A 24,225-nucleotide genomic window follows, 5' to 3' on the forward strand; every position below is an offset into this window, starting at 1 on the left:
CTGCAAAAATAATGATTTTCTACTTTCTGTTGTATTCTTTCTGTGTCTTGTACACTTTTCAATTGTTTATCCTGTTTTCCAGGGATCCTCTTTTTACCTGTGCTTTTCTTTTTTAGTTCGAAGTTCTTAAAAAGTAGAAATTCTGTTTACTTTGAGCAGTTTTAGTCACCCTGTAAAAACTTTGGGATGATGACAGTTGATTTATAATCAATGACATAGCACATACAATGCACAGAATTAATTAAATTATAACTTAATTATAGTTCATCAGATTAGCAGACAAGTTAGGTCAAAGAAGTAAATTTCTGTTGTCCATAAGAAACTAGAATTTATATTTCCTTCTGAAATTCATGTCATCTCCAAATAAGTTTCCCATTTTATCCTAGTCCATTTATAATAAAAATTGTGGCTGGCATTTAACATAGACTGTAAACTAATCAAAGTTAAATACATTTGGTTTGTATGCCATTTCTAGGGCCTGGGTGCTGTCCCTGAAGTTATATTTGCTCAAATCGGACACTCTACCACCTAAACCACAGCTCCACTTCTGGCTTTTTGATGGCTAGTTGGAAATATGTGTCATGGACTTTTCTTGCCCAGGCTGGCTTTGAACTGTGAGCCTCAGATCTTAGCTCTCTAAGTAGCTAGGGTTACAGATGTGAGCCATTAGCACTCTGCTTCAAAGTTGGTAGTTTTAAACCTCAAAAAAAATCCAATTGGGAGTACTCAAAATAGTCACTTCCACCAACTTAGAAAAATGCTATTTTTGTGTGTATGCTGGAACAGGGACTTAAACTTAGGGCCTTGTGTTTGCACTTGGCTTTTTCCATCCAGGCTGGCATTCTACTATTTGAGACACAGCTCCACTTCAAACTTTTTGAAGGTTAATCAGAGATAAGAATGTCATGCATTTTTCTGCCTGGACTGGCTTTGAACTTTGATCCTCAGATCTCAGCCTCCTGAGTAGCTAGGATTCCAGGCATGAGCCACCGCACCTGATTTCCCAATAGTCTTCATAAAGTACCAATAGTTGAAACAAGGTAAGAGTGAATCTTGGTCATAATGACCCAAAATAACACCACTGGTGGGGACCACACATTCAACTTATAAGCTTGAGAGATCTTTTCATATTCAAAGCTTAACATAATTCATTTTTATACCTGAGCTACTTGTTAGATGGATTTTCTTTTCCTATTAATTGTAGTTGTTCTGAAAAAAGGATGGAGTCTCTTAATCTCTTACTGTTACTATTAATGCTGTACTTTCACTATATTTTGCCTACTAATCAAGAAAAAAAAATAGCAATTTTCTTCTTAAATCTCCTTCTGTGTACTCTGATAAGTTGAATGACCTGTCATCTCTCCATCATCCACACACTATAAACCCCAGTGTAGGAGGAAGAAATTGTCCCTAAAAGCAGACCTGTCTGGAGAAATAAAAGAGAGGTGGGGAGGAGGAGAGAGAAGGAAGAAAGGGAGGGAGGGAAGGAGGGAAAGAAGAAAGAAAAGAAGGAAGGAAGGGAAGAAGAAAGAAAGAAAAAGGAAAGAAAGAAAAGGAGAGAAAGAAAAGACATTATCCATTCAGTTCCAATGTAAATAATCCCTCAGAAACTGAGGGGGGGAGGAAATCTAGCCTACATTCTTGGACTTCACAACATGGTTCCCAATATGGTCTTTGGTTTAATTTTCATGACAAGTTATTTTCTTAACATCTTATATAGCATTTCTTGACAGTGTTCATTTGTCATGGTCCCACATCTGAGATAAAACGGATGTTTCTGTCACTTTTAGCTGTTAGTTTCTATTTTTCATGGTCTCTTCAGGTTCCAAAGCTGTAAAATTCTTTTACAGCCATGGAGATGGCTCTTGATAGAATTTCTTTATATTGTACAGCATACTAGACCCACAAAGAGGTCTTTCTCCCTTTTCTGAGAGAAACTCATTGAGGAAGAATTTGCACATCTTCAAAAACAGGTCACTTTTCGGGCACCAGTGGTTCATATCTGTAATCCTAGCAACTCAGGTGGCTGTGATCTGAGGATCACAGTTTGAATCCAGCCTGGGGAGAAACATCCATGAGACACTCATCTCCAGTTAATCACAAAAAAAAAAAGAGTTGTTGAGGCCAGATGTTTGGCGGAGTAGTAAGAGTGCCTGCCTAGCATGCATGAAAACTGGGGTTTGATTCCTTGGTACAACATGTACAGAAAAAAAGCTGGAAATGGGGCTGTGGCTCCAGTGGTAGAGCTCTAGCCTTGAGAAAAAAAAGTCTTAAAGGTTACTCAGCAGTTTGCATACCATAGTTCATTTAATCTTCCAAATACTCCATAAAATACTTCTATATTATAAGACGAGCTCCAAGAGTTCAAGCTGCCCCAAATCACAAATCACTAAAATCTCAAAGTAATACAATCTACACCTCTCCCCTGACTCTAGAGACTGACTTACGTAGTTTTGAACCCAAATTAATATGGAGTATAAAAAACAATTAGGCCAGTTGTTCATTAGTTTTTTCTTACTATAACACATCACTGATAGAACTGACTCATTTTATGTGAAAGAGGAATGCTTATTTTGGAGCTTTCAGTCCATGATAAATCGGCTGTGTTCTTTGAGGTCTATAGAGAGCAACATATCACAGCAGGGGCAAAACTGCTCACTTTATAGCCAGGGAGCAAATTAGAGTTGGAAGGAGGGAAGTTCCCATAATCAGCCATTTGGAGGTAATGCCCCAATGACCTAAAGTCCTCTCATCTTGGGTTCCATCTTTGACAGATTCTTCACTTCCAACTGTGTCACGAGGGAGACTGGTGACCCCTTTAATACAGGGTATTTAATGGGGAGCAACTGATCAAGCCTTAGTAAGCCATCTGACAGTATTAGAGCCCAAGTAGCCAAGAAATGTGAAGTTTCCCCACAGTGACACAGAGCCCAAGGTAGATGAGAAACAATGTTGGTTGAACATCCAAGACATATCAATCACCAACATGTCAAATGGTGCCCAATCACATCCAAAGCAGACCTGGGAACTTCTTTTTTTTTTTTTTTTTTAGCTATTAAATCTGTTTAGTAAAGACAATTTCGCTCATACAAAACAACAGTTTACAACAGTCTGAGTGCTGGACACACCATCACAGATGAGGGAGGGGCTGTAGACACCCAGGCCCTGCCCCCAAGCTAGAGGAACCCAGGGACCCCTCCACCACCAACCCCTGAGGGAGCCACCCCTCCTCCAAAGGGAAGGGAATGGAGGACCATGGCATGAAGGACTGCTCCTCTTCAATACTGGGAGCTCCTCCCCCCGTCACAGGCTGAGTTGTTTGGGGGAGAAGATGGCCAGTGGACAGGGGCAGAGTTGGGACATCTTTGGTGTGAAGACTTCTCCTGCCCACTAAGCCACACAGTGGAAATTTAAAGGAGGACCACAGCACTGGCCCTGCCGCTGTCCTCCAAGGCAAGCTGGCTAATGCCCAGGGGCCAGGAGAGATGCACTGGACAGGAAGGCTTTGCAGTAGGACCTGCCCAGGCTTGTCCACATGAGCTGAGAGGCAGCCCACTGAGAAATGGCTAAAAATTAAACCAAAAAAAACAAACAGAATTCAAGAGTTGTGAACAAGCTCATAATGGCAGGAAGGGGACGTTGAGAGGCCATTCATAGGTGTGCCCCTCGGGGATCTAGGACACTTCCAGGGAGGGGGTCCTGAGAGGGAAGAGGGGGGAATCCAGTATTCTCATGGCTGTGTTGGTGCCCAGCCACCCCTCTGCCCCTTCCCCAGTAAGCACACAGGCCATGGCCACCTGGCTCAGACCTAGGAACTTTGATTGACCATCAGAGGGCCTGGCAATACCAAATCCCACATGGTAACAACAAATAGCCCATGCCACAGAATGCCAGAGCAGACGGGCCAGGAGACACAATCTGCTGTCCTCCAGCTGAGCCTGGGTGCCTCACAGCCTTATGGGCTTCCACATGTGGGCACCTACTTTTCTCCACACCATTCAACCTAGAAAAATTAGAACGGCGAAATGTGCTCAACTTCATAAATATACAGTGCTTAAAAAAAAAACCCTAAGAAATGATGTAACTCCTGCCTTTTCTTCAATGGTGCCCTTGTGAAGTTTTAGAGGACAGCCTTCCGTTAAAATCGTTTTTGTCTTTGGATCCTACCAGAATAAACTTGTAAACAGACAGCTGTTTCATGCCAGCTGAAATTCTAATCCTGGGTTGGATGGCAGAACTTTATGATTTCAGACAAGAAACAGGCGGGAAGAGATTGTATTCTTGGGCCACGTTTGTTTCTTTCTTGCCATGGAAGCAAAAAGAGAAGCACAGAGAGGGACTCTGCTGGAAGCAGTGTTTCATGCAGGCTTTCTGCAAGACATCAGGAACTGTTCAAATATTTGCAAATGCAGTTACAGGAAAGTCATGGCTATAGAAAATAGAATAATTTGAAGAAAAAAAAAACCTTAAATTCCAAACAAAGCTGGAAATGAATAAAGACTGTGCATTTGTCTTTAAACTTAGAAGTGGAGCCCTGGGATTTAGTATTCTATAACAATACTGAAAATATTATTAACATTAATAAATAAACATCTGGATTGCCTTGCAGGCTAAATTTAAGTGGCCTACATATTTGGGCTGAATTAGAACTAGACTACGTTTTCCAAAATTCTCAAATGGTTTTACTGTCCTTAGCTTACACTTCATTTTCTTCTGACTCTTTTAACTTGACTCATTTTCCATGAAAATGAAGATTGTTGTATAAATATTGAAAATGTTCCTAAAACTATAAGGACTTGTCTTGATTTTCTTTCTCTTATTTGTACAATGTGAGCCCTTTCCATACTTACAGCCTGTTAATTGTGTTCAGTCTTTTATTTGCTATGTGTTGGTCTCGGAGTTTGAACTTGGGACCTGGATGCTATTCCTGAACTTATTGTTCAAGGCTGGTATTCTACCAGTGAAGCCATACCTCCACTTCTGGCTTTTTGCTGATTAATTGGAGATAAGAGTCTCACCAACATTTTTTGCCTGGCTGTCTTTGGACCTTAATCTTCAGATTTCAGCTCCCTGATTAGCTAGGAATCCAGGCATAAGTCATCAGACCCAGCTAGCTAAGTGGGATCCTTTATTCACACCCTTTGCTTCTCATTCTTTTATCTCATTCTGGGTACTTACAATTTCCAAACTCATAAAATTTATCAGTAAATTAAAACTTTAGACCAGCATGCAGTTATCTGTTAATTCCATTAAAAAAAAAATCCCTCAGTAGCCAGGGTGAGCCCAAATTGGGATAGTATTTCAATGAATGTACATATACCATGGCAACACAGACCAATTAAACCATGTTCATGACCAAATACCACTTGGAAAGAATAAATATAAAAGTAAAGCTTCAGCAAAGCACATCCTCACCAGGAAAATCCAAGCAAAAATTACACAAACACCCACATATAACAACACTGGTGCCTCACCTCACCATCTTCATTTGGGAATGCTGACATCCAGCTGGGGCCATGGCTGCTTTAAGTCTTGTTGTAGTTTTCAGTCCAGGCTTCCCATGCAACCAGACTTCATCCTTCCCAGCCCTTCTGCCTGCAATAAGATGTTTGTCATTTCCCTGGGCTCATATGAGTCATGAACCCAGAAAACAAGGGAGATAACTAACTGAACTAGATGAAAAGAAAAACCCCTTAGCATAACTATTGTCTACAGGATTGTACCAGGTACAGACCAGACTTCAGTCTGCAGTCAGTGATTGTGTTGATATTTGTGTATAAGAGTTTAGGCCATAACAGAGTTCCAAGCCCAAGGCCTCAGCTATATTTATATAGAGAATCCTGTATTATTTTTCCTAGTGTTATGGTAACAGGGATTTCAGTGTTTACAGAGCTAGCAAGTTCTGACAGGCCAAGAACTGGGGACCTCACACTGAAATGGGGTGAATACCTGAGCAGAGCAGTGGGGAGCCAGCACACAGTGCTCTGCCTAACCCAGGACCCTGCAGTCCAGAGAATTCATCATGAAACCCAACTTCCTGCTGGAGTTTTGCACTCTGTGTGAATTTTTCAAACTGTGCTGAATGGGAACACTGCAATAAATCTACTGTGAGTGTTCTGGGGTGCTCTGCGGGAGCAGAAATAAAAACACGGGGGCAAGAAAAGGATGAAGGGAACCATTTCGCCACACCCTTTGCTCCTCTTTCTTTGATCTCCCATTTGGTGCTTATAATTCCCAAACTCATAAAATTTATCAACAGCATTTCACTTGAGGTCAGATTTAAAGTTTAGACCAGTGTGAAGCCATCTGCTAATTCCCTGTTGTTGTTTTGGTTCAAAATCAGCCAGGAGCTGGGTGTTGGTGACTCAGCCTGTTCAGGAGGCTAAGATCTTAGCATCACAGTTTGAAGCCAGCTCTGACAGGAAAGTCCATAAGACACTTATATCCAATTAACCACCAGAAAACTGGAAGTGGAGCTGTGACTCAAGTGGTAGAGCACTAACCTGGAACAAAAAAGCTCAGAGACAGCACCCAGGCCTTTAGTTCAAGCCTTGGAACAACACAAAAAGTTCTATAATGGACTTCACAAAACATGTGTTTGAATTTGAGGTTTCACTCTATGTGAAAGAGCAAAATCACATATATTTCTCAACATTTATGCTGAATATTCCAACAATCAATTGAAGCTTGCCATGAAACAGAGCAGATATGTTGCTCCAGGCTACCAACTTGGTAAGATCTTACAATTTATCTAAAATAAAATTTAGAATATGGAAGAAAAGTAGTAAAAATAATTACAATAAATGTTTTTCTAGATAACTGGAGCTGTTCAGGAAACTATCTAGGTACCTACAATTCTACTTAGAAAGCTGACATCTGAGAATCACAGTTCAAAGCCAGCTTGGGCAGAGAAGTCCACGAGACTCTTATATCCAATTAACCAGCAAAAGTAAGAAATGGAGCTGTGGCTCAAGTGGTAAAGCACCAGTCGTGGAGGGGGAAAAATAGCTAAAACATGAGATCTGGAATTAAAAATGCAGTACCAACACACACACACACACACACACACACACACACACACACACACACACACACATATAAAAGGGGGAGATGGAGGAAAAGAAAGAAAGGAAAGGGAGAGAAGAGAGTAAATGCTAGAGAAGAAGAGAAGAGGGAAAGGGGATGAAAAGGAGGGGAAAGAAGGAAGGAAGGAAGGAAGGAAGGGAGGGAGGGAGGGAGGGAGGGAGGGAGGGAGGGAGGGAGGGAGGGAAGGGAAACTAGCTAGGGTTGAAATGTTGGATGTGATCTCCTAGGCTTTCCCTGGGAATGCTGATGACAATGTTTCTCCTGGGTCCGCTGGACAGCTGGGACTTTTCTCCTGACACACAGGACACCTGCTCTTCCCTTAGCAACAGCAAGGTCTGTTTGCTATACCTGGTGGTTGCTATGGGTAGCTGTGTCTTCCTCTCCCCCCAGCTGACTCTTCTCTTCATTTGTAGTACATGGGGTGCTGGGATTCTGGCAAGCAGACAGTACACCCCACGGTGGGTCTTCCCAGCAGGAAGGGATTTGAGGATATTGTTTAACACTCTGCTTCAGCATGTCTTTTTCTTTCTTTTGGGAGCCCAGCTTCAGTTTACCACACAGCAGCTGGTGTTATAAGCTTCAACACATTCATCATCATCGTCAACAGGAAAGGAGTTTACTAAAAACACAACTGAATTACCCAGATATCTTTTCCTAATTATTCTCATAAAAATTGCATAGAGTTGAGTCTCATTAAAAACTCTACAAATTCACTATTTATTCAGCAAGTATTTCTTAGCATTTTATTTGGGTCTGGCATTATACAATAGTCTAAGGATACAGAGATGTGCAAGAATTAAGCCTTTAACTGAAACAAACACATCTAAAGGAGTCCACATCTGCAATCTTTCAAAAAGTTGACTTGGAGCAAAGTCTGGTATGTACACCTGTGATCCTAACTACTCAAAAGGCTGAGATCTAAGAATCACAAATCAAGGCCAGCACAGGCTAGAATGCTGATGAAACTTTTATCTCTAATTAACCATCTAAAACCCAAAGTGGGGGTATTACCCAAGTAGTTGAATGTTAGCCTTGTATGAAAAAGTTAAGGAAGAGTGCCCAGATCCTGAGTTCAAGCCCCAGTACCAGCATTAAATCAATCAATAATAAACTTGATTTGGGTTTCTTTTTCTTCCCATACAGCAAGCATTGGTTTCTTTATTACACATTCCATTAGAAGTTGTTTTCAAACATTTGTGTTTAATTTCCTATTTCAAAATCCTAATGACACATGCTCTTGCAATAGCAATAAAGTAACTAAAGGGCATTGCATCTTGTTTGTTTCCATCCTCACCTAATTACCTCCTGATGGCTCTTATAGATATACAGGGAAAAGAAGTCTTTTTGTTTGGGGAGGGGGGGGCGAGGCTGTCTCCTGGCTCAGCTAGAAAGCCAGTGACAAGCATTACGAATGACATCCACAGAGTGGACAAGCCCTTTCTCATCCTGACCTCACCCCCAAAAGCAAGGTGATAGGATTTAATCCTATGACCTAAAAAAATTATGTAGTAGTTATGTATTGGGTGTTGTCACATGGATGCCACTGCACTGGCTTTTAAAACATTTGCCAGGAACTGGTGGCTCATACTTGTATTCCTAGCTATTCAGGAAGCTGAGATTTGATACCAGTTCAAAGCCAATCCATGTAGGAAAGTCTATGAGACCCTTATCTCCAATTAACCATCAAAAAACTAGAAGTGTAGCTGTGACTCAAGTGGAAGAGTGCCAGCCTTGAGCAAGAAAAAGCACAGGGACAGTGCCAAGGCCATGAGTTCAAGCCCCAATCCAGCACACTACTACTACTAATAATAACCTGATAATAATTCTTATGCAAATAATCTACTAAGGAAGTGTCAATAATTAAGCCCAATGTGTAGGGGGAAGCCAGGCTGAAAGATAATAAGCCAAACAAAAATCTAACTTTATGTAAAGACTGCTGGCTTGATTCTACAAGATTTCTCCAGGATGCAGTAATTGTCTTAGAGCTGGCCTTTACAGTCTGTCACCAGCCACAAGAAGTCCTTAGCCTACAAGAGGCAACATAGACAACATAATACACTGCATCCAAGAACAAAAACCATAACAAAAACTGAGGAGTGGCAAAGCCTGGCTCAGGTGCAACAGGGAGAAGCAAAAGCACTCAGAGGCCAGCTAAGAGCGTAGGAAATAGTCATGGAGAGTGTCTGTCAAAGGCCATCCCTGGAAGACCCCTCCCCAGGGACTCACATATGACAGTAAGCTCACCCCATTGCTTCATACCTTCTTCAAGATGATAGTGGTCACTAAGATGAGGAGGAAACGGACAAGAGAAAGGCTAATCCTAGGGAAACTGAGGCAGGAAGTGTGTGAGTTGCAAGCAACCCTGGGTTACATAACCAGATCCTGTATGAAGGAGACACAGAAGGTAGGCACTAATGGCTCAGAACTATAATCCTAGCTTCTCAGAAGGCTGAGGTCTGTGGATTGCAGCTTGAAGCCACTATGAGACTCTTATCTTCAATTAACTACCCAAACAAGCTGGATGTGATATGGATGGAGACACAAAACTGGAGGATGGAAGATGAAGCTTGAAAATTGGAGATTTCAGCTCGGAGGACAAAGTATGGAGAAAGAAAAGGTTAAGAGGAAGGGTAGAGGTTGGAGGATTGAGATTGGATATTGAAGTTTGGAAGATGGAAGTTAGAGGTTGGAGTCTGAGAATGGAGGTTGGAGGTTTGAGAATGGAAGTTGAGTCTAGAGGTTAGAGGTTAGAGGATGGAGGTGGAAGGAAGGAGTCTGGAGGTTAGAGGAGGTAGGTTGGAAGCAGGGGAGTAAAGTTTGGAAAATGGAGGCTTGTGTCTGGAGGTTAGAGAATAGAGGATGGAGACTGGACACTGAAGAATGGAGGGAAGGATTATGGAGATCGGAAGTGGGTAGGAGGGACGGAGGATGGAGGTAGACAAGATGGTCCAAGAGAGGTTGGAGGATGGAAGATAGAGGTTTGAGGATGGGGAGAAGAATGGACAGAGGAGGGAAGGTGGAGGAAGGAAGAAAGCAAAGGAGAAGAGGGAGGAAGGGGAAGGAGTGTGTGGGATAGAGGGAAAGGAAGGAGCAAGTGTTGGAGGAAGTAGATAAGGAGTTAAGAGAGAAACAGAGTGAGGAAGAGCTGAGGGAGGGGGGAAAAAGGAGGGTGTGGAGAAGACAAGCCCACAACTGTGGGCCTGGTTGCCATGCCCTTCTCAGGCCATCTTCTACTTTCCCCTGACCAAGCAAACTAGGCATAGGAGCAAAAGACATGGCAAGGGATTCGTATTGGCAATGCAGTTAAAGGAAGACCCACAAAGTGCCAGCTTTCTGCTTTTCCTTCCAAACCTACAGTCCATCTCTCTGTCCCCATGTGGGGATGGAACTCATGACAGCTACAGGTGAACAAATCTTCCAAAGCTTGATAGCTGTGGAAATGAAATACTAGGAGAAGCACCCCACATTTTCTCAGTGGCTATGGTTCCATAGGGCTATCATTTCCCTTCTGTATCATGCCATCCACCACCTTTGTGCTCAGCTTGGCCTCTTGTTGGGTCCCTGGTCCTCACACAGAAGCATCTGGCCAAGTCCCCACACTCCCCTGCTCATGGGGTGAGCTTTCCCTCCTACGGCCACCAAATCCTCACTTGTTCACTGTATGACCACTGAAGCCAACAAAAATCCACACCGAAACCAAAAAAGGAAGGGATACAAATAGCAACTACTCTGTTCTTTCAAGAATTATTTGCAGCCTGGTAATGATGGCTCATGCCTATAATCCTAGCTACTCAGAAGGCTGAGACCTGAAGTTCATGGTTCAAAGCCAGCCTGGGCATGAAAATCTGTGAGACTCTTATCTCCAATTAACCACCAGAAAACTGGAAGTGGCACTGTGGCTCAAGTGGTAGAGCAGTAGCCTTGAGCTAAAGAGCTCAGGGACAACACCCAGGCCCAGAGTTCAAGCCCACAACTGACAAAAAAATAAAAAAAAAGGAAAAAAGAGAAAGTAAAGAACTGTTTGCACATACTTGAACAGGTGCCAAAGGATACTAGGACAAAGCAGATATTCCTTGTTCAAACACAACCACAAAAACAAGGAAATGCTAGTTGGCAAAAGCCAAGGAGGATCATTAATGACAGTTCCAAGACTCTGAACAAGAGAAGCCATATAACCCATGTGGTGAGATGGTGGCTGCCACAGCTTCTCATATTCTGCCTAACATTACAGAGTTTTACATGGTGAAAAAGAAAGAGAAGAGCCTGGTCAATGACTGTTAGTTAAGAGGTTTTGGTATTCGTAGGGCTAGAGACAAAACTCACTTCTTCGGTATTACCATGCCCACACAGTGGGGAGGGTCTCTTGTCTATATGAGCAAACACACAAAGACACCTGAATCCACTGAACAGGTCAGAGAAGCATAGGTCAAAGCATTCATTTCATCGGAGCAGAACCCTCCACATAAGACAGGAGCCAAATTTGCCTTACAATGATCATGGCAGTGAAAAAATACCCAAATCATGTAATCCTAGATTCTCAGGAGGCTAAGAACAGGCAGAAAAATTTGTGAAACTCTGATCTCTAGCTACAAAAAAAAAAAAAAAAAGTCAGAAGTGGAGCTGTGGCTCACGTGGTAGAGACCAAGCCTTTAGGTTCCTCTGTGTAGTGATTTCTTACAGCTACATGTGTATTTTCATATTGTTATTAATTTATTTGTTATTTATCACTTCTTAGTGCTTCTGAGATTGATGATAGGCCTTGCACGTATGAAACATGTATCATAACACTGAGCCACCAACTGTTTCTTTTCTATGGTTTTACATATGTGTATATATCTGGACTGGTCCTGGGATTTGAACTCTGAGCCTGGGTGCTGTCCCTGAGCTTTTACATTGAAGGCTGACCAAAAAGAAATCATAGCTACCACTCAGAATAAAGGTCCAACAAGTGTTGGTTAAGTTATTTGCGGAAAAATAAAACATAAAATAAAGAGTATTATTGCTTTTCCCTTTTCCGTTTTTTTACTTTTTGTACATTCACTAGGCTTTTTAGTAAGTAGATACTCAAGATACAGATAATAGCCAATATCCCAGGAAACACCTGCTTACCAAATATTAGACCTTTTTAGCTGTTGTTATTCCAGTCTTCTGGAATGATGGCTCCTTCGACTTTGAACCCACCCCACCTGAGTATTTGCGAGGATGAATGGATGTCACAAACCAAACAGAGGAGACACAGGATGGACTGTCACAGCTTTACATGGAGTGCTCTGCTCCCAGAATGCTGTCTCTGTTTCTAGATACAGACTGTCCACAGACAGGACAGGACAAACTAGCCACCCAAGGGTTTGGGCTCTGCCTCACCCATAACATTTGTCCCGGGGTCACGCGTGTCAGCATTAGGAAACTGGGATCTTGTCATCAGAAAAAGCAGAATATGAACAAACCCCTTCAAGCCAGGAACACCTGCCCAGCTGAATTCCAGATGTCTCACACATGCCTTGACATGTGACACTGGGCAGCATCACTTTCCCCCTGAAGTACTGAGGAAAGCCAGTGGGGCTGGAACGTCTGCATGGGCAATGAAAGCACTCTAGAGGTTAGATCCACAAAGGCCTTCATGACTGAGCCATGACTGTACATTCTAGAGCTCTACCCCAGGGCCTCATTCAACACCATTTTTAGAAGAAAGCACAAAAAGGAACCCAAAGAGGTAGGACATGACACGTGCCAGATAACATGCGGCCCGTCGAGGTACTTTTACTTCCCTTGGTACTGTACATTCCCAGCTCAAATGCTTCTTCTTCCCACAGTGCCCTGCGTTTCCATTCAAACTCTTCTCCGAAAGACCGTGGCGTCCTATCAGCCAATGAAAAGTGGCGGGGCAGCACAGGCGCAAACCGTCCACCAATCAGCGCAAGCCCGGGGGCGGAGCCCCGTGCTACCTTCTCCTCCCAGAGACTGCCATGGGGCCCTTCTGTGGGCCTCCCTTCTGCTGGTGAGTTTCTGCTACTTTCCTTCACTTTTGAATAAACTTACTCTGTTTGCTTAAAATAAACACGTAATAAATAAATAGTTCTTAAGATGGTAGTTGATTTCTGAGTTGATCATTGTAAAAACTCATCCTCAGAGATAAGGAGGAAGCAAAGGCAGGACCCCCTGCTCCTTCGCGCCATCACAAAGCCTACGAGCCATGATCTATCACTTTTATGTTATTCAAGGGGACCAGGGAAAAATGGACTGAAATTTTCTATACGTCTGGATGGAGAGTGCCAATTGAACTAGTCAATACAAACAAGAAAAAGAAAGAAAGAAAGAAAGAAAGAAAGAAAGAAATAGCCCTGTTTCTAAGCCTATTTCTGAGCTCCGGAGAAAAATGGATACTACTATAAGAATCTAAAAATAAAATAAAATAAAATAAAAAATCAGTGTGTACATGTTCCATACAATCCGTGTCGTGAACATTCATCCGACCGTCCCACGTGCTGTTCTCTGACCTTCATCTGTCCCAGCTGCACTCAGTAGTGGCATGTAGGTTTTATGTGTTTGTCTGTTTGGTTTGTTCTTTCCTAACATTTCCTTTAAGGCCAAATAAGGACACCAAATTAAAACATTAACTTTAGAGACTGACGATGGACAGGAAATTCCAAAGCAAAGTTCCCACTGCAATTGTTAACTTTCCCAAGATAGGATTCTTTTCAATACCAGTTACCATCTTGTAGATGTAGCTTTCTCTCAAGAGCCAAATTCTGACCTCAGTCACGTTTGTTCTATTTTTACTGAACATGTAAGGGAGAACAGTGAAGAGGCAAGTAAGGTCAGAGGTCGGCAGACTGGAAAACAAATCCTGAAGGAAAAGGTTACAAGAGGCCCGCAGATAGAGGAAATTGGGAAAGGAAATACAAGCCCTCAGATGGAGTTGTGTTAGTAGATGTGAAATCCCATGTCAGTATTTCTTAATATGCAGTTGTGCTTACTTCTTTTCAAGTAACAGTTAAACAACGATTTGAACCACATTAGGGCTTTCTTTTCCTTTATTATTTATATAGAACTTGAGCATTTGGTTCTCTTTGATTTCATCTCTTGCTTATAAATCTCCCAGCCAGTCATTAACTGCTTATAAAGCCCTGGCACCTCATATATTGTCACTTAATTATTCTATGCTACAGTAGGCTTCCTAGGAGGCAAAAATTCTACACAAAAACACTTATAAAGAAAGCCTAGGCAGACAGCCTGACTAAGCCAGTAAGAACAAAAATTGTTGCTAACAAGGGAATAGAATTGACAAGTAAAGCTTTAGGAACCAAAGGGGAAAATGAATAGCCAAGACATTTGAATTGTTGAGGGAAAGCATGTTTCAGATCTAGGCTAAGGGGAGGGACAGAGCATAAAACTGGAAATAGGTTCACCATTAAGCCTGCACAGAATGAATCAGGAGAAAAAAAAGAAAGGGATTATTAGCCTCAAGGAGGTAGGCAGGAAGGGGCCAGGAAAATCTTCCTTAGACATTCCTCCTTTCACATCAAAGATGTTGGAAAGTGTACCCTGTTTTAACAACAGCCTTCCTCATTCCGCCTGAGATGTGAGAAACTAAGGAAAGTGTTGTCAAGTTGAAGAGTACTATTAAATAGAAAAAAAAGTAATCATTTCCATGCTAATACTTGAACTAGCTAGAAACCATGTGATTAAACCGGTACTCATGTATTACTCATTATGTGTGGGCTACACATTATTGCATTATTAGTTAGTATGATCCTTCTGAAAAATAATTAGATAATAGTCAGCAACTAGTTCATAGTGGCTCATGTCTCTAATCCCAGCTACTCAGGAGACTGAGATCTGAGGATCACCGTTCAAAGCCAGCCTAGGCAGGAAAACTCCATGAGACTCATCTCCAATTAATCACCAAGAAAACCAGAAATGGAACTGTGGCTCAAAGTGGTAGAGTGCTGCCCTTGAGCTGAAGAGCTCACAGACAGCGCCCAGGCCCAGAATTCCAGATCCACAACTAACAACAACAACAAAAAGAGTTTGAACTCGGGGCTTAGGTGCTGTCCCTGAGTGGCTTTGGTTCATTTGTTTGGTTTTGTGTTTCTTTTTTCCCAAGGCTGGTGTCCTACAACTTGAGGCATACCTCAAGTAGTTAACTTGGAGAGAAGAGTCTCATGGACTTGGCTGCTCGGCTGGCTTTCAAGTGTCATCCTCAGATCTAAGGCTTCTGAGTCCACTGTTAATAGTTCTAATAGACCATTGTTTCCTTTTTTATATGGTTTGTTGTTTCCTTTTTTATCCTTTTTTATTCCAGTGCTGGGACTTGAACTCAGGGTCTGCCTGAGCACCGCCTTTGAGCTTTCTCAAGGCTAATGGTCTACTACTTGAGCCACAGCACAATTTCCGGCTTTTTCTATGTATGTGGTACCCAGGAATCGAATTCCGGTCTTTGTGCATGCTAGGCAAGCACTCCTACCACTGGGCCCTTTCTTGCTGGCCCTTCCTTTTATTATCCATAAGCAAGTGCACAAAGGCATTTCCATTCACATCTTAGTTTATAAGTACAGCACATCTTGACCATATCCTCCTTCCCATCATTCTCCCATCTCACCCAACTCCACCCTGAAATTAACCATTTATCTCCAAGAAATGTCATAAATATGGAAAAAATCACTGCTTTAAGAAATATTTGTGACAGTGCTAGATATAAAATTAAAACAAAGAGTGGTGGCTCACATAAATAATCCTAGCTACTCAGGAGGCTGAGATCTAAGGATTGAAGTTCAAAGCCAGCCCGGACACTAAAGACCATGAGACTCTTCTCTCCAGTTAACCACTAAAAAACCAGAAGGGGCACTGTGGCTCTAGGGACAGGGCAATAGCTTAGAGCTGAAGAACTCAGGGACAACATCCAGGCCCAGAGTTCAAACCCCAAGACTGCGCCCCCCAAAAATAAATAAAAACAAAGGAAAAAAAACAACTGTGTAATACTAAAGGATTACTTGATTATAATATTGTTATACCCTTAATAAAATAAAATTCTTTCATAAAAATCCTGATTACTGACATATAGGATTCTATAGGACAGCATTTTATAAAGTATTCTCTCTCTTTCTCTCTCTCTCTCTCTCTCTCTCTCTCTCTCTCTCTCTCTCTCTCTCTCACACACACACACACACACACACACACACATACACACACACACATACACATATACACACAGTTGAACTTTACACTCTGGATTAAACTTTCAGTTTACAGGGAAAGCTAGGTTGAAGCAATTAGTTCAAGATTACATAAGACAGAAATTTTGGATGATGGGCAATCAGCAGTAACATCTTCAGTAATTCCAGTGGGAGAAAGGAAATGATAGAACAGAACTACTCACCTCATGGCAGCCAGGAAGCCTGAAGAGTGTGGGATGGCGACAACGCATGCTCTCTGCAACTTCCTCCAGCCCTACTCCATCACTCAAAGTTGCTGCCCACTCCCCAGTAATGCTATCAAATGCGAATCCTCCAACAGATCATAACGTCATACTTTCACAAATGAGTCACGAACCCCCCATCCTACCAACTGGTAATATAGGAGCCTTCGGGGTGGGGGGGGCACTTCTTTTCCAGATCACATCAGAAAGGAAGGACTTTCGGCAATGATGGAAATTCCAGTGTCTCGTCCATTCAACCATAACTGAGCAAGGTCCCTGTGTGACCTCCCATCTGAAATGCTACATTGCATTTTACTTTAATTTTAAAATACATTGGTACACCCAAGGTTTCCCTATTGGGTGGGACTGTTTTCAAGGTAAAAAGTTGAAGAGGGATGAGAGGGGGAAAATGGAGAACAAGGAATGGATAACATTGACCAAGAAGCACTGTACTCATAACCTGACTTACAGAATTGTAATCTCTTTGTATCACTGTGTATTGACAATAGCAATAGTAATTTAAAAAAAAAACTTTAAGAGACACACAATCATATGCAATAGGTATAACTCTTAGATTCTAAAGTAAACAAATACATTCATGAAAATATAATCTTTTGGGGAAACTGGCCTGAGTTACATGTTAATTGTGATAAAATTACTGTGTTTATGTGATTTTAAAAAATACTTTGTTTTTAGGTACCCACTTTGTTTTTATAGATAAAATGATGCCTATAGATATAATTTGTTTTAAAAAGTGAGAGGTGAAATGTTGGGTAATTGTATCATCTCAGCGAAGGTAAAGGTCAGTATAGTTTCCTCTTCTTCATGTGTGATTGAAAGATTTTTATAAGAACAAATTCAGTTACTGTAAAAATGCCTACAAACTGCCAAGCCAATATTCATGTAACCATTTACCAATCATGAACTAAAGGGTTAAGTCTGAGTGACAAGTAATCTGTTTAGGTGTTCAATTTCCTATAGATTTTATTTACATTCCAATAAAAAGGTAGAATACAACCAACACATTATGAAAGGCTTATGGAAATACACTGAGCATGTGAAGGAAACATTAATTATTGCAGTATACAATAATTGCTACACACACCACACACACACACACACACACACACACACACACACACACACATTGCACCCCCATTGCTCTCTCTACGTGCTAACCCTAGGAAATAAAACAAGCTCCAAGCTTCCTGGAGACTTAAGCAAAGATTAAAGTTTTTTTTTAAGTGATTTATTACAAGATCACTGTATCAAAAAATAAAAATAAGCCAAGTGCCAGTGGCTCACATCTGTAATCCTAGCTACTCAGAAGGCTGAGATCAGGATCACGGTTCAAAGCCAGCATGGGCATGAAAGTCCATGAGACTCTTATCCCCAATTAACTACTGGAAAACTGGAAATGACACTGTGACTCAACGTGGTATAGTGCTAGCCTTGAGCTGAAGAGCTCAGGGACAGCTCCCAGGCCCAGAGTTCAAGCCCAATGACTGACAAAAGTAAATTAAAAGAAAAAATATAGAAACAGGCCAGCCCTTGAGAAAAAAAATATTGCCACTTTTACCAGAAAGACCTAATAGAAATTTTTCATGATCGTCATAAATACAACAGCATAAGTAATGTCTTCATTGTTGTTCAGATAGAAATTGGTGCCATACTTACCAAGTCATTTGTTTGCTTATTTGTTTGTGCCAGTCCTGGGACTTGACTCCGTGCTGGGGTACTGTCACTGATCGTTTATTGTTTTTGCTCAAGGCTAGAGGTCTACCACTTGAGCCACACCTCTACTTCTGTCTATTTTGCTGGTTAATTAGAGATGAGAGTCTCACAGACTTTCCTACCTAAGCTGGCTTCAAACTGAGATCTTCAGATCTCTGTCTCCTGAGTTGAAAGGGCTAAAGGTGTGAGCTATGAGTGTATTTCTCAAGTGTTCTTTCCTATGAGTCTCTTAATAGAAGCCAAAAGTAAAGTCTTTAGCAGCTATCTGAAGTAATAGAGAAGGCAAATACACTGGGAAATGGATGAGAGGCTTGCTAAGTAACCTACACAAACATGAATACAGCCTCTGACCACTATTTTCCTTGGTGGAAGACTGTTGGTACTGAATTGTTAATTTTTTCCCGGGTCTCAGATGTGTAGCTTGATGTCTTCAAGGATAATTCATTTATTTTTTGGTCCTAAGATCTGTCTGGAAACCATTAACTAGTCCTGGCTATTAGAATTAGGGTAGTCCTCATTCTAAACATTTTGTTTTCTTCATCTTATCATAAGAATCAAAGAAGTCTTAAAATCTGAGCTTCCACCTTTCTATAAAAGATGACTTCCAGAGCAGGGGCTGGTAGCTTACATCTTTAATCACCGCTGTTCAAGAAGCTGAGATCTGAGGACTACTATTCAAAGCCAGCCTAGGCAGAAAAGTCCATGAAGCTCATCTCCAACTAACCACCAAAGAAGCCAGAAGTAGAGCTGTGGCTCAGTGGTAAAGTGGTAAAGCACCCATCTTGAGGGGAAAAAATGAGAGGACAAGTCCCTGAGTTCAATCTCCAACACAAGTGCATACACACACACACACACACACACACACACACACACACACACACACACACCTGGGGGGGTGGGAGCTTCCAGTTTTTAAAGAAAATGTCTGTATTTAAAAACCATTAGAGTGAATGGAATTAAGATGATTCTAATTCACACAGTAGCTAAGAGGTATTCTTTCTAAGCCTTTCCCTAATTGAATTTATTCAAATTCAGTGAATGACAAAGCAAATTCACTTTCCCTTCCATGTAGGTCACTCAAATCAGCAATCGTGGCCTGCTAGTTGCTTTAATTCCTTCACTGTGCAGTGCCTACTGTATGAAGGGAATGTTCACAAGTTTGGATTCTTGAAAACTACACAATGAAATTCCCTACATGAGGGGGCCATGAAATCGCTCAGCTATCAAGTAAAGCTTCTTTATCCTGCTGAGTTCAAAGTTCAAAATTTATTTCTTAGCTTAATGCATTGCTAGTGCAAGTGTGCTGAATATATTCATCCTAGATGCCATCAGAGAATGGTGGTGTCAACATTTTGGCTTTGTTTGGACAGCCTTTGTTCCAGTACAAACATTGAGTCTATGAAATCTAATGAGATTAGGCGCTCACTACAAAATTAAAGGCAGGCAGCTAGACTGAAAAGACACTTCCATCGTGTCAAATCCCTTACGATATTTCTTAGGCCACTTCGACGAATTAAACTTTGAGATCATTTTTTTTTTTACCAAAAGATTTTCTTCATAGCAACCTCCTAAAGAATACTTTTTGCAGATTTTTTAAAAATTGTAACAATTACATGGTAGGTGAAATATAAACACAACTACATAGACATAAAAACATGACTCTACAGACATAATGCTTTATTACATTGATTAATATGTATCTATGATATACAAACCCTTAGCCTAATTTTGATTATGTTCTATTAACTAAGTGCCTGCGATTGTATATAGAGATTCCCTTCTTGAATACTTGTTAAACACGTCATTTGAAATATGATGTAAAAATCAATGTTAATAAATTCTTTTAAAAAATTGTATTACTTAAAAGCTCTATCATTAGAAAGGATAAAGTGGACTCCACAATACGAAGTCAACGCAAAGTTTATACAAACCAAGAAAAAAGCATTAATCTTTTAAAAGCTCTGTGTGAGTGAGTGTGTGTGTGTGTGTGTGTGGCAGAGTGCCTGTGTTTCTTTTGTGGTAATTGACTGACATATATATATATATATATATATATATATATATATAGAGAGAGAGAGAGAGAGAGAGAGAGAGAGAGAGAGAGAGAGAGAGAGAGGAGAGAGAGAGGGAGAGGAAGAGGGAGAGGGAGAGAGTATGTATCAACAAAGGAAATTTGACCTCAATACAAGACAATAATAAATCATCAAATTAATCCTTAATAAGGATTTCTGCCTGTACTAAGTGATTTGAAATGCTATTGTTTATCCAAAGTAGTCCTAGAGATTGAGCTCGGAGCCTGGGTGCTGTCCCTGAACTTTTTCACTCAAGGTTAGTGCTCTACCACTTGAGCTCTACTTCTACTTTTTGGTAGTTAATTAGACATGAGTTTCAGTGACTTTCTAGGTTGGCTTTGAACCATGATCCTCAAATCTCAGCCTCTGAAGTAGCTAGGATTATAGGCATGAGCCATCAGTGCCTGGCTTCTACTCTCGATGATTTGTGTAGATTAAAGTAACCCCCAATCACATCCTTCCGCAATGCTCAGATCAGAAGAGTGATGCTTACCAGCATGAAGCTGTGGCTTGTTAAACTATATACCCAAAGCTTCAAGTATGTGCAGAAAAACAGAGCAAAAAAGAATCTTGTACAAGCATCTGGAACTTCAAACAAGAGATCACAAGACAAGCCAAACATTACTTGACAGTTTCAGCAGAAATCAGAGTAGAAAATAGGGAAAACAAGCTTCATTATGGCAATCCAGGAAAGGCACTGGTAGATAGGAGGAAACATCAAAGGGCAACTCAAACCTTTTCACTTACAAAAGAAATGCAGAAGTAGATGAAGAAGTAAAGATTTGGAACAGAGTTGAATTATACAAAACTACTCCTTGCAGGGAGCTAGTAGTAAAAAAAAAAAAACAAAACAAAACAAAAAACTGGAAGTGAAGGTGTGACTTAAGTGGTAGAGTAACAGCCATTAGTTTAAAAAAAAAAATAGAAGGAAGAGCTTTCTCTCCACCCGGCCATCTTGTCAGCTGCTTTCGGTTGGGAACCCTCCCGTACCTAAGGGAGGAAGATGGTAGCGGCCAAGAAGACGAAAAAGTCTCTGGAGTCGATCAACTCTAGACTCCAGCTTGTTATGAAAAGTGGAAAGTATGTGCTGGGGTACAAGCAGACTCTGAAGATGATCAGACAGGGCAAGGGGAAATGGGTCATTCTCACCAACAACTGCCCAGCCTTGAGGAAATCTGAGATAGAGTACTATGCTATGTTGGCCAAAACCGGTGTCCATCACTACAGTGGCAATAATATTGAACTGGGAAATACTAGAGTGTGCAGCACTGGCTAGCATTGACCCGGGTGATTCTGATATCTTTAGGAGCATGCCAGAACAAACTGGAGAAAAGTAAACTGCACAATTTTTCTTTAATAAAACTTGCCTGAGCTGGCTTAAAAAAAAACTGCCCAAGTTTTTGAGATATTGGAGCCCTGTAATAATGGCATTACAGTAGACATATGTCTGTCACACGAGGCGGCTACAGCAAATTAAATCTGGCTGATGACCTGAAAACATAGCACAAGTTGCCTTTCCAAGAACAAAAACATAACTCAGAGCTGAAGAGAAACAAGCCAGGTCCACATCAGTAGAAGATACATGCATCTACCAACATTGACCTGGAAGCCAGAAATGATTTGGGCAAACTCAGAAGCCAAATTGTGGTTCTAATGAAAGCTGGTCCCAGAGGAGAGATGGCTAGGCAACCTGACAACATCTGTGCTATAAAAACTGGCCCTCCTTACAAGCCTGGCACCATGGCTCACACCTGTGGTCCTAGCTATTCATGAGGCTGAGATCTGAGAATCACAGTTCAAAGCCTGCCTGGCAGGAAAGTCCATCAGTCTTTATATCAATTAGCAGCCTTGAACATAAAAAGCTAAGTGAAATCATAGGGTCCTGAGTTCAAGAGCCAGCACTATAAATGATTAATATACATAATTTAATATGAGTAAATATGATATAAATAAGTCTAAATTACATTCTAAATAATACAAGTAAATAAAATATTAATAATTTTTAAAAATGCTTTCCCATAGGTGCATAAAATCAAACTTTCCAAAGTAACAAAGCATAATAAATTTAACTTTACCACAGAAGACAAGAGAGTGAAGAAAATTCAGAGCCCATTTCCTAAGTCATTACAAATCCAGGAGCCTTGGAAATGGAGCTGTGGCTCAGTGATAGAGCACTAATCTTAAGCTGAAGAGCTCAGGGACAGTATTTAGGCCCAGAGTTCAAGCCCCACAACCAACCAAAAAACAAAAACAAAACAAAACAACAAACAAATCCAGGAGGCTCTTGCCTCACCCTCCCATGCACTGGGACTACAGGCCTGCACACACCACGCCACTGCTCGGTTTCAGATAACTTTAAAGCAAAGAAGGTGAAATCCGCTGTTGACACAATTACTTCTTTACTACTCTGAGTTTCACAAAGTATAGTCACTAAAAACAAATATAGTCCAAAAAACAAAAATAAAGGAAATTGACTCTTATAGAATGAAAAGCTTATTATGAGGTCATGACTTTAAAAAACTCTTAAATTTATTGTCAGGATGATGTATAGAGGAGTTAGTTACATTCCTCAGATAGTGAGTACATTACTTCTTGAACATTGAAATGTCTTCCCATGTTTTTCTCCCACTTTCCCTCCCCTCAGCCCCTCCCAAGTTGGTTTTGTTGTTGTTGTTGTTGTTTTGTTTTATCTTGTTTTGTCGGTCATGGGGGTTGAACTCTGGACAATGTCCCTGAACTTTTCAGCTCCACAATAGTGCTCTACCACATTGAGCCACAGTGCCATTTCACCCCTCCCAAGTTTCCAATATATTGTCTTTTGAATAGCACAATTACATTGTTTCGCCCTTTGTCCTTTGTCTCATCATCTTGATTTTCCCTTTCCCTATTTCAAAAGAATAAATAAATAAACATATATACAATACAGCAGGTACCAAAGTCAGATACAGTAACAACAGGAGATAAACCATAAGGGGGAAAATAGAAAAGATATAATTTCACGTAGTATAGTTAAAAAGAAAGAAAGAAAACAACCACAAAGGTAAACCCCTTGTTTCCATATTCTGGAGTTCATTTTGCTTAACCTCATCCTATATGACCATATGCACAGAGCTTTTGAGCTATTGTGATACTCTGCCAGGAAAATCTTACACATATACTAATTACTACAAATGAGAAAAACCATGGAGCCTATGTTTCTTTGGGCCTGGCTTACTTCACTTAATTTGATTTTTTCCTAGTCTTTCCATTTCCTTATAAATGGGGCAATGTCATTCTTTCTGATGGCAGTCTAGATAGAATTCCATTGTGTATAAATACTACATCTTCTACTGAGGAGTATCTGGATTGGTTCCATATCTTAGTTATGGTAATTAATGTTGCAATGAACATGGTTGTACTGGTAGCTTTGGTTTGGCCTTGTTTGTGGACCTTTGGATAAATGCCCTGGAGTAGGATTGGAAGGTTGTATGGGAGCTCTATGTTTACTAAAAGTATGGAATGCTTCATGAATTTTCATGTTATCCTTGAACAAGGACCTTGTTAATCTCTATATCATTCCAATTTTAATACATGAACTGCTAAAGCAAGCACAATAAAGGATAAAAAATTTTATATGCATACTGCATAATTCCCCTTCCTCCCCAAGGCTTCAGAACTGTGGATTGAACTCAGGTCTTAATGCTTATTAGTCAAGCAGTCTATTACTTAGAATGTACCTCCACCTATATGTGTGTGTGTGTGTGTGTGTGTGTGTGTGTGTGTGTGTGTGTGTGTGTGTGTTAGTACTCAAGACCTCAAGTTTTCACTAGGTTTTTTCCACCCAAGGCTGTTATCTACCATTTGAACCACATCTCTACTTCCAGCTTTTTGCTCCCATCTTAGCCTTCTGAGCTCCCAGTGCTTTTTATTCTTCAA

At 40.9% G+C, this 24,225-nt stretch overlaps 1 non-coding gene and 1 pseudogene across 1 annotated transcript; one reads left to right on the forward strand and one right to left on the reverse strand.

The window, feature by feature from the left end:
* The first annotated feature begins 21,250 nt into the window (after positions 1–21,250).
* On the forward strand, positions 21,251–21,698 carry LOC150047201 (large ribosomal subunit protein eL30 pseudogene; annotated as a pseudogene).
* Positions 21,699–23,797: 2,099 nt separating this feature from the next.
* Positions 23,798–23,901, reverse strand: LOC150047202 (U6 spliceosomal RNA). The gene has a single exon (XR_016539466.1). It is a non-coding gene; the product is annotated as a U6 spliceosomal RNA (small nuclear RNA).
* Between the last annotated feature and the right edge of the window lie 324 nt (positions 23,902–24,225).

Source organism: Megascapheus bottae, chromosome 23, assembly GCF_031878675.1.
Source record: "Megascapheus bottae isolate mThoBot1 chromosome 23, mThoBot2.hap1, whole genome shotgun sequence".
Lineage (NCBI taxonomy): Eukaryota > Metazoa > Chordata > Mammalia > Rodentia > Geomyidae > Megascapheus > Megascapheus bottae.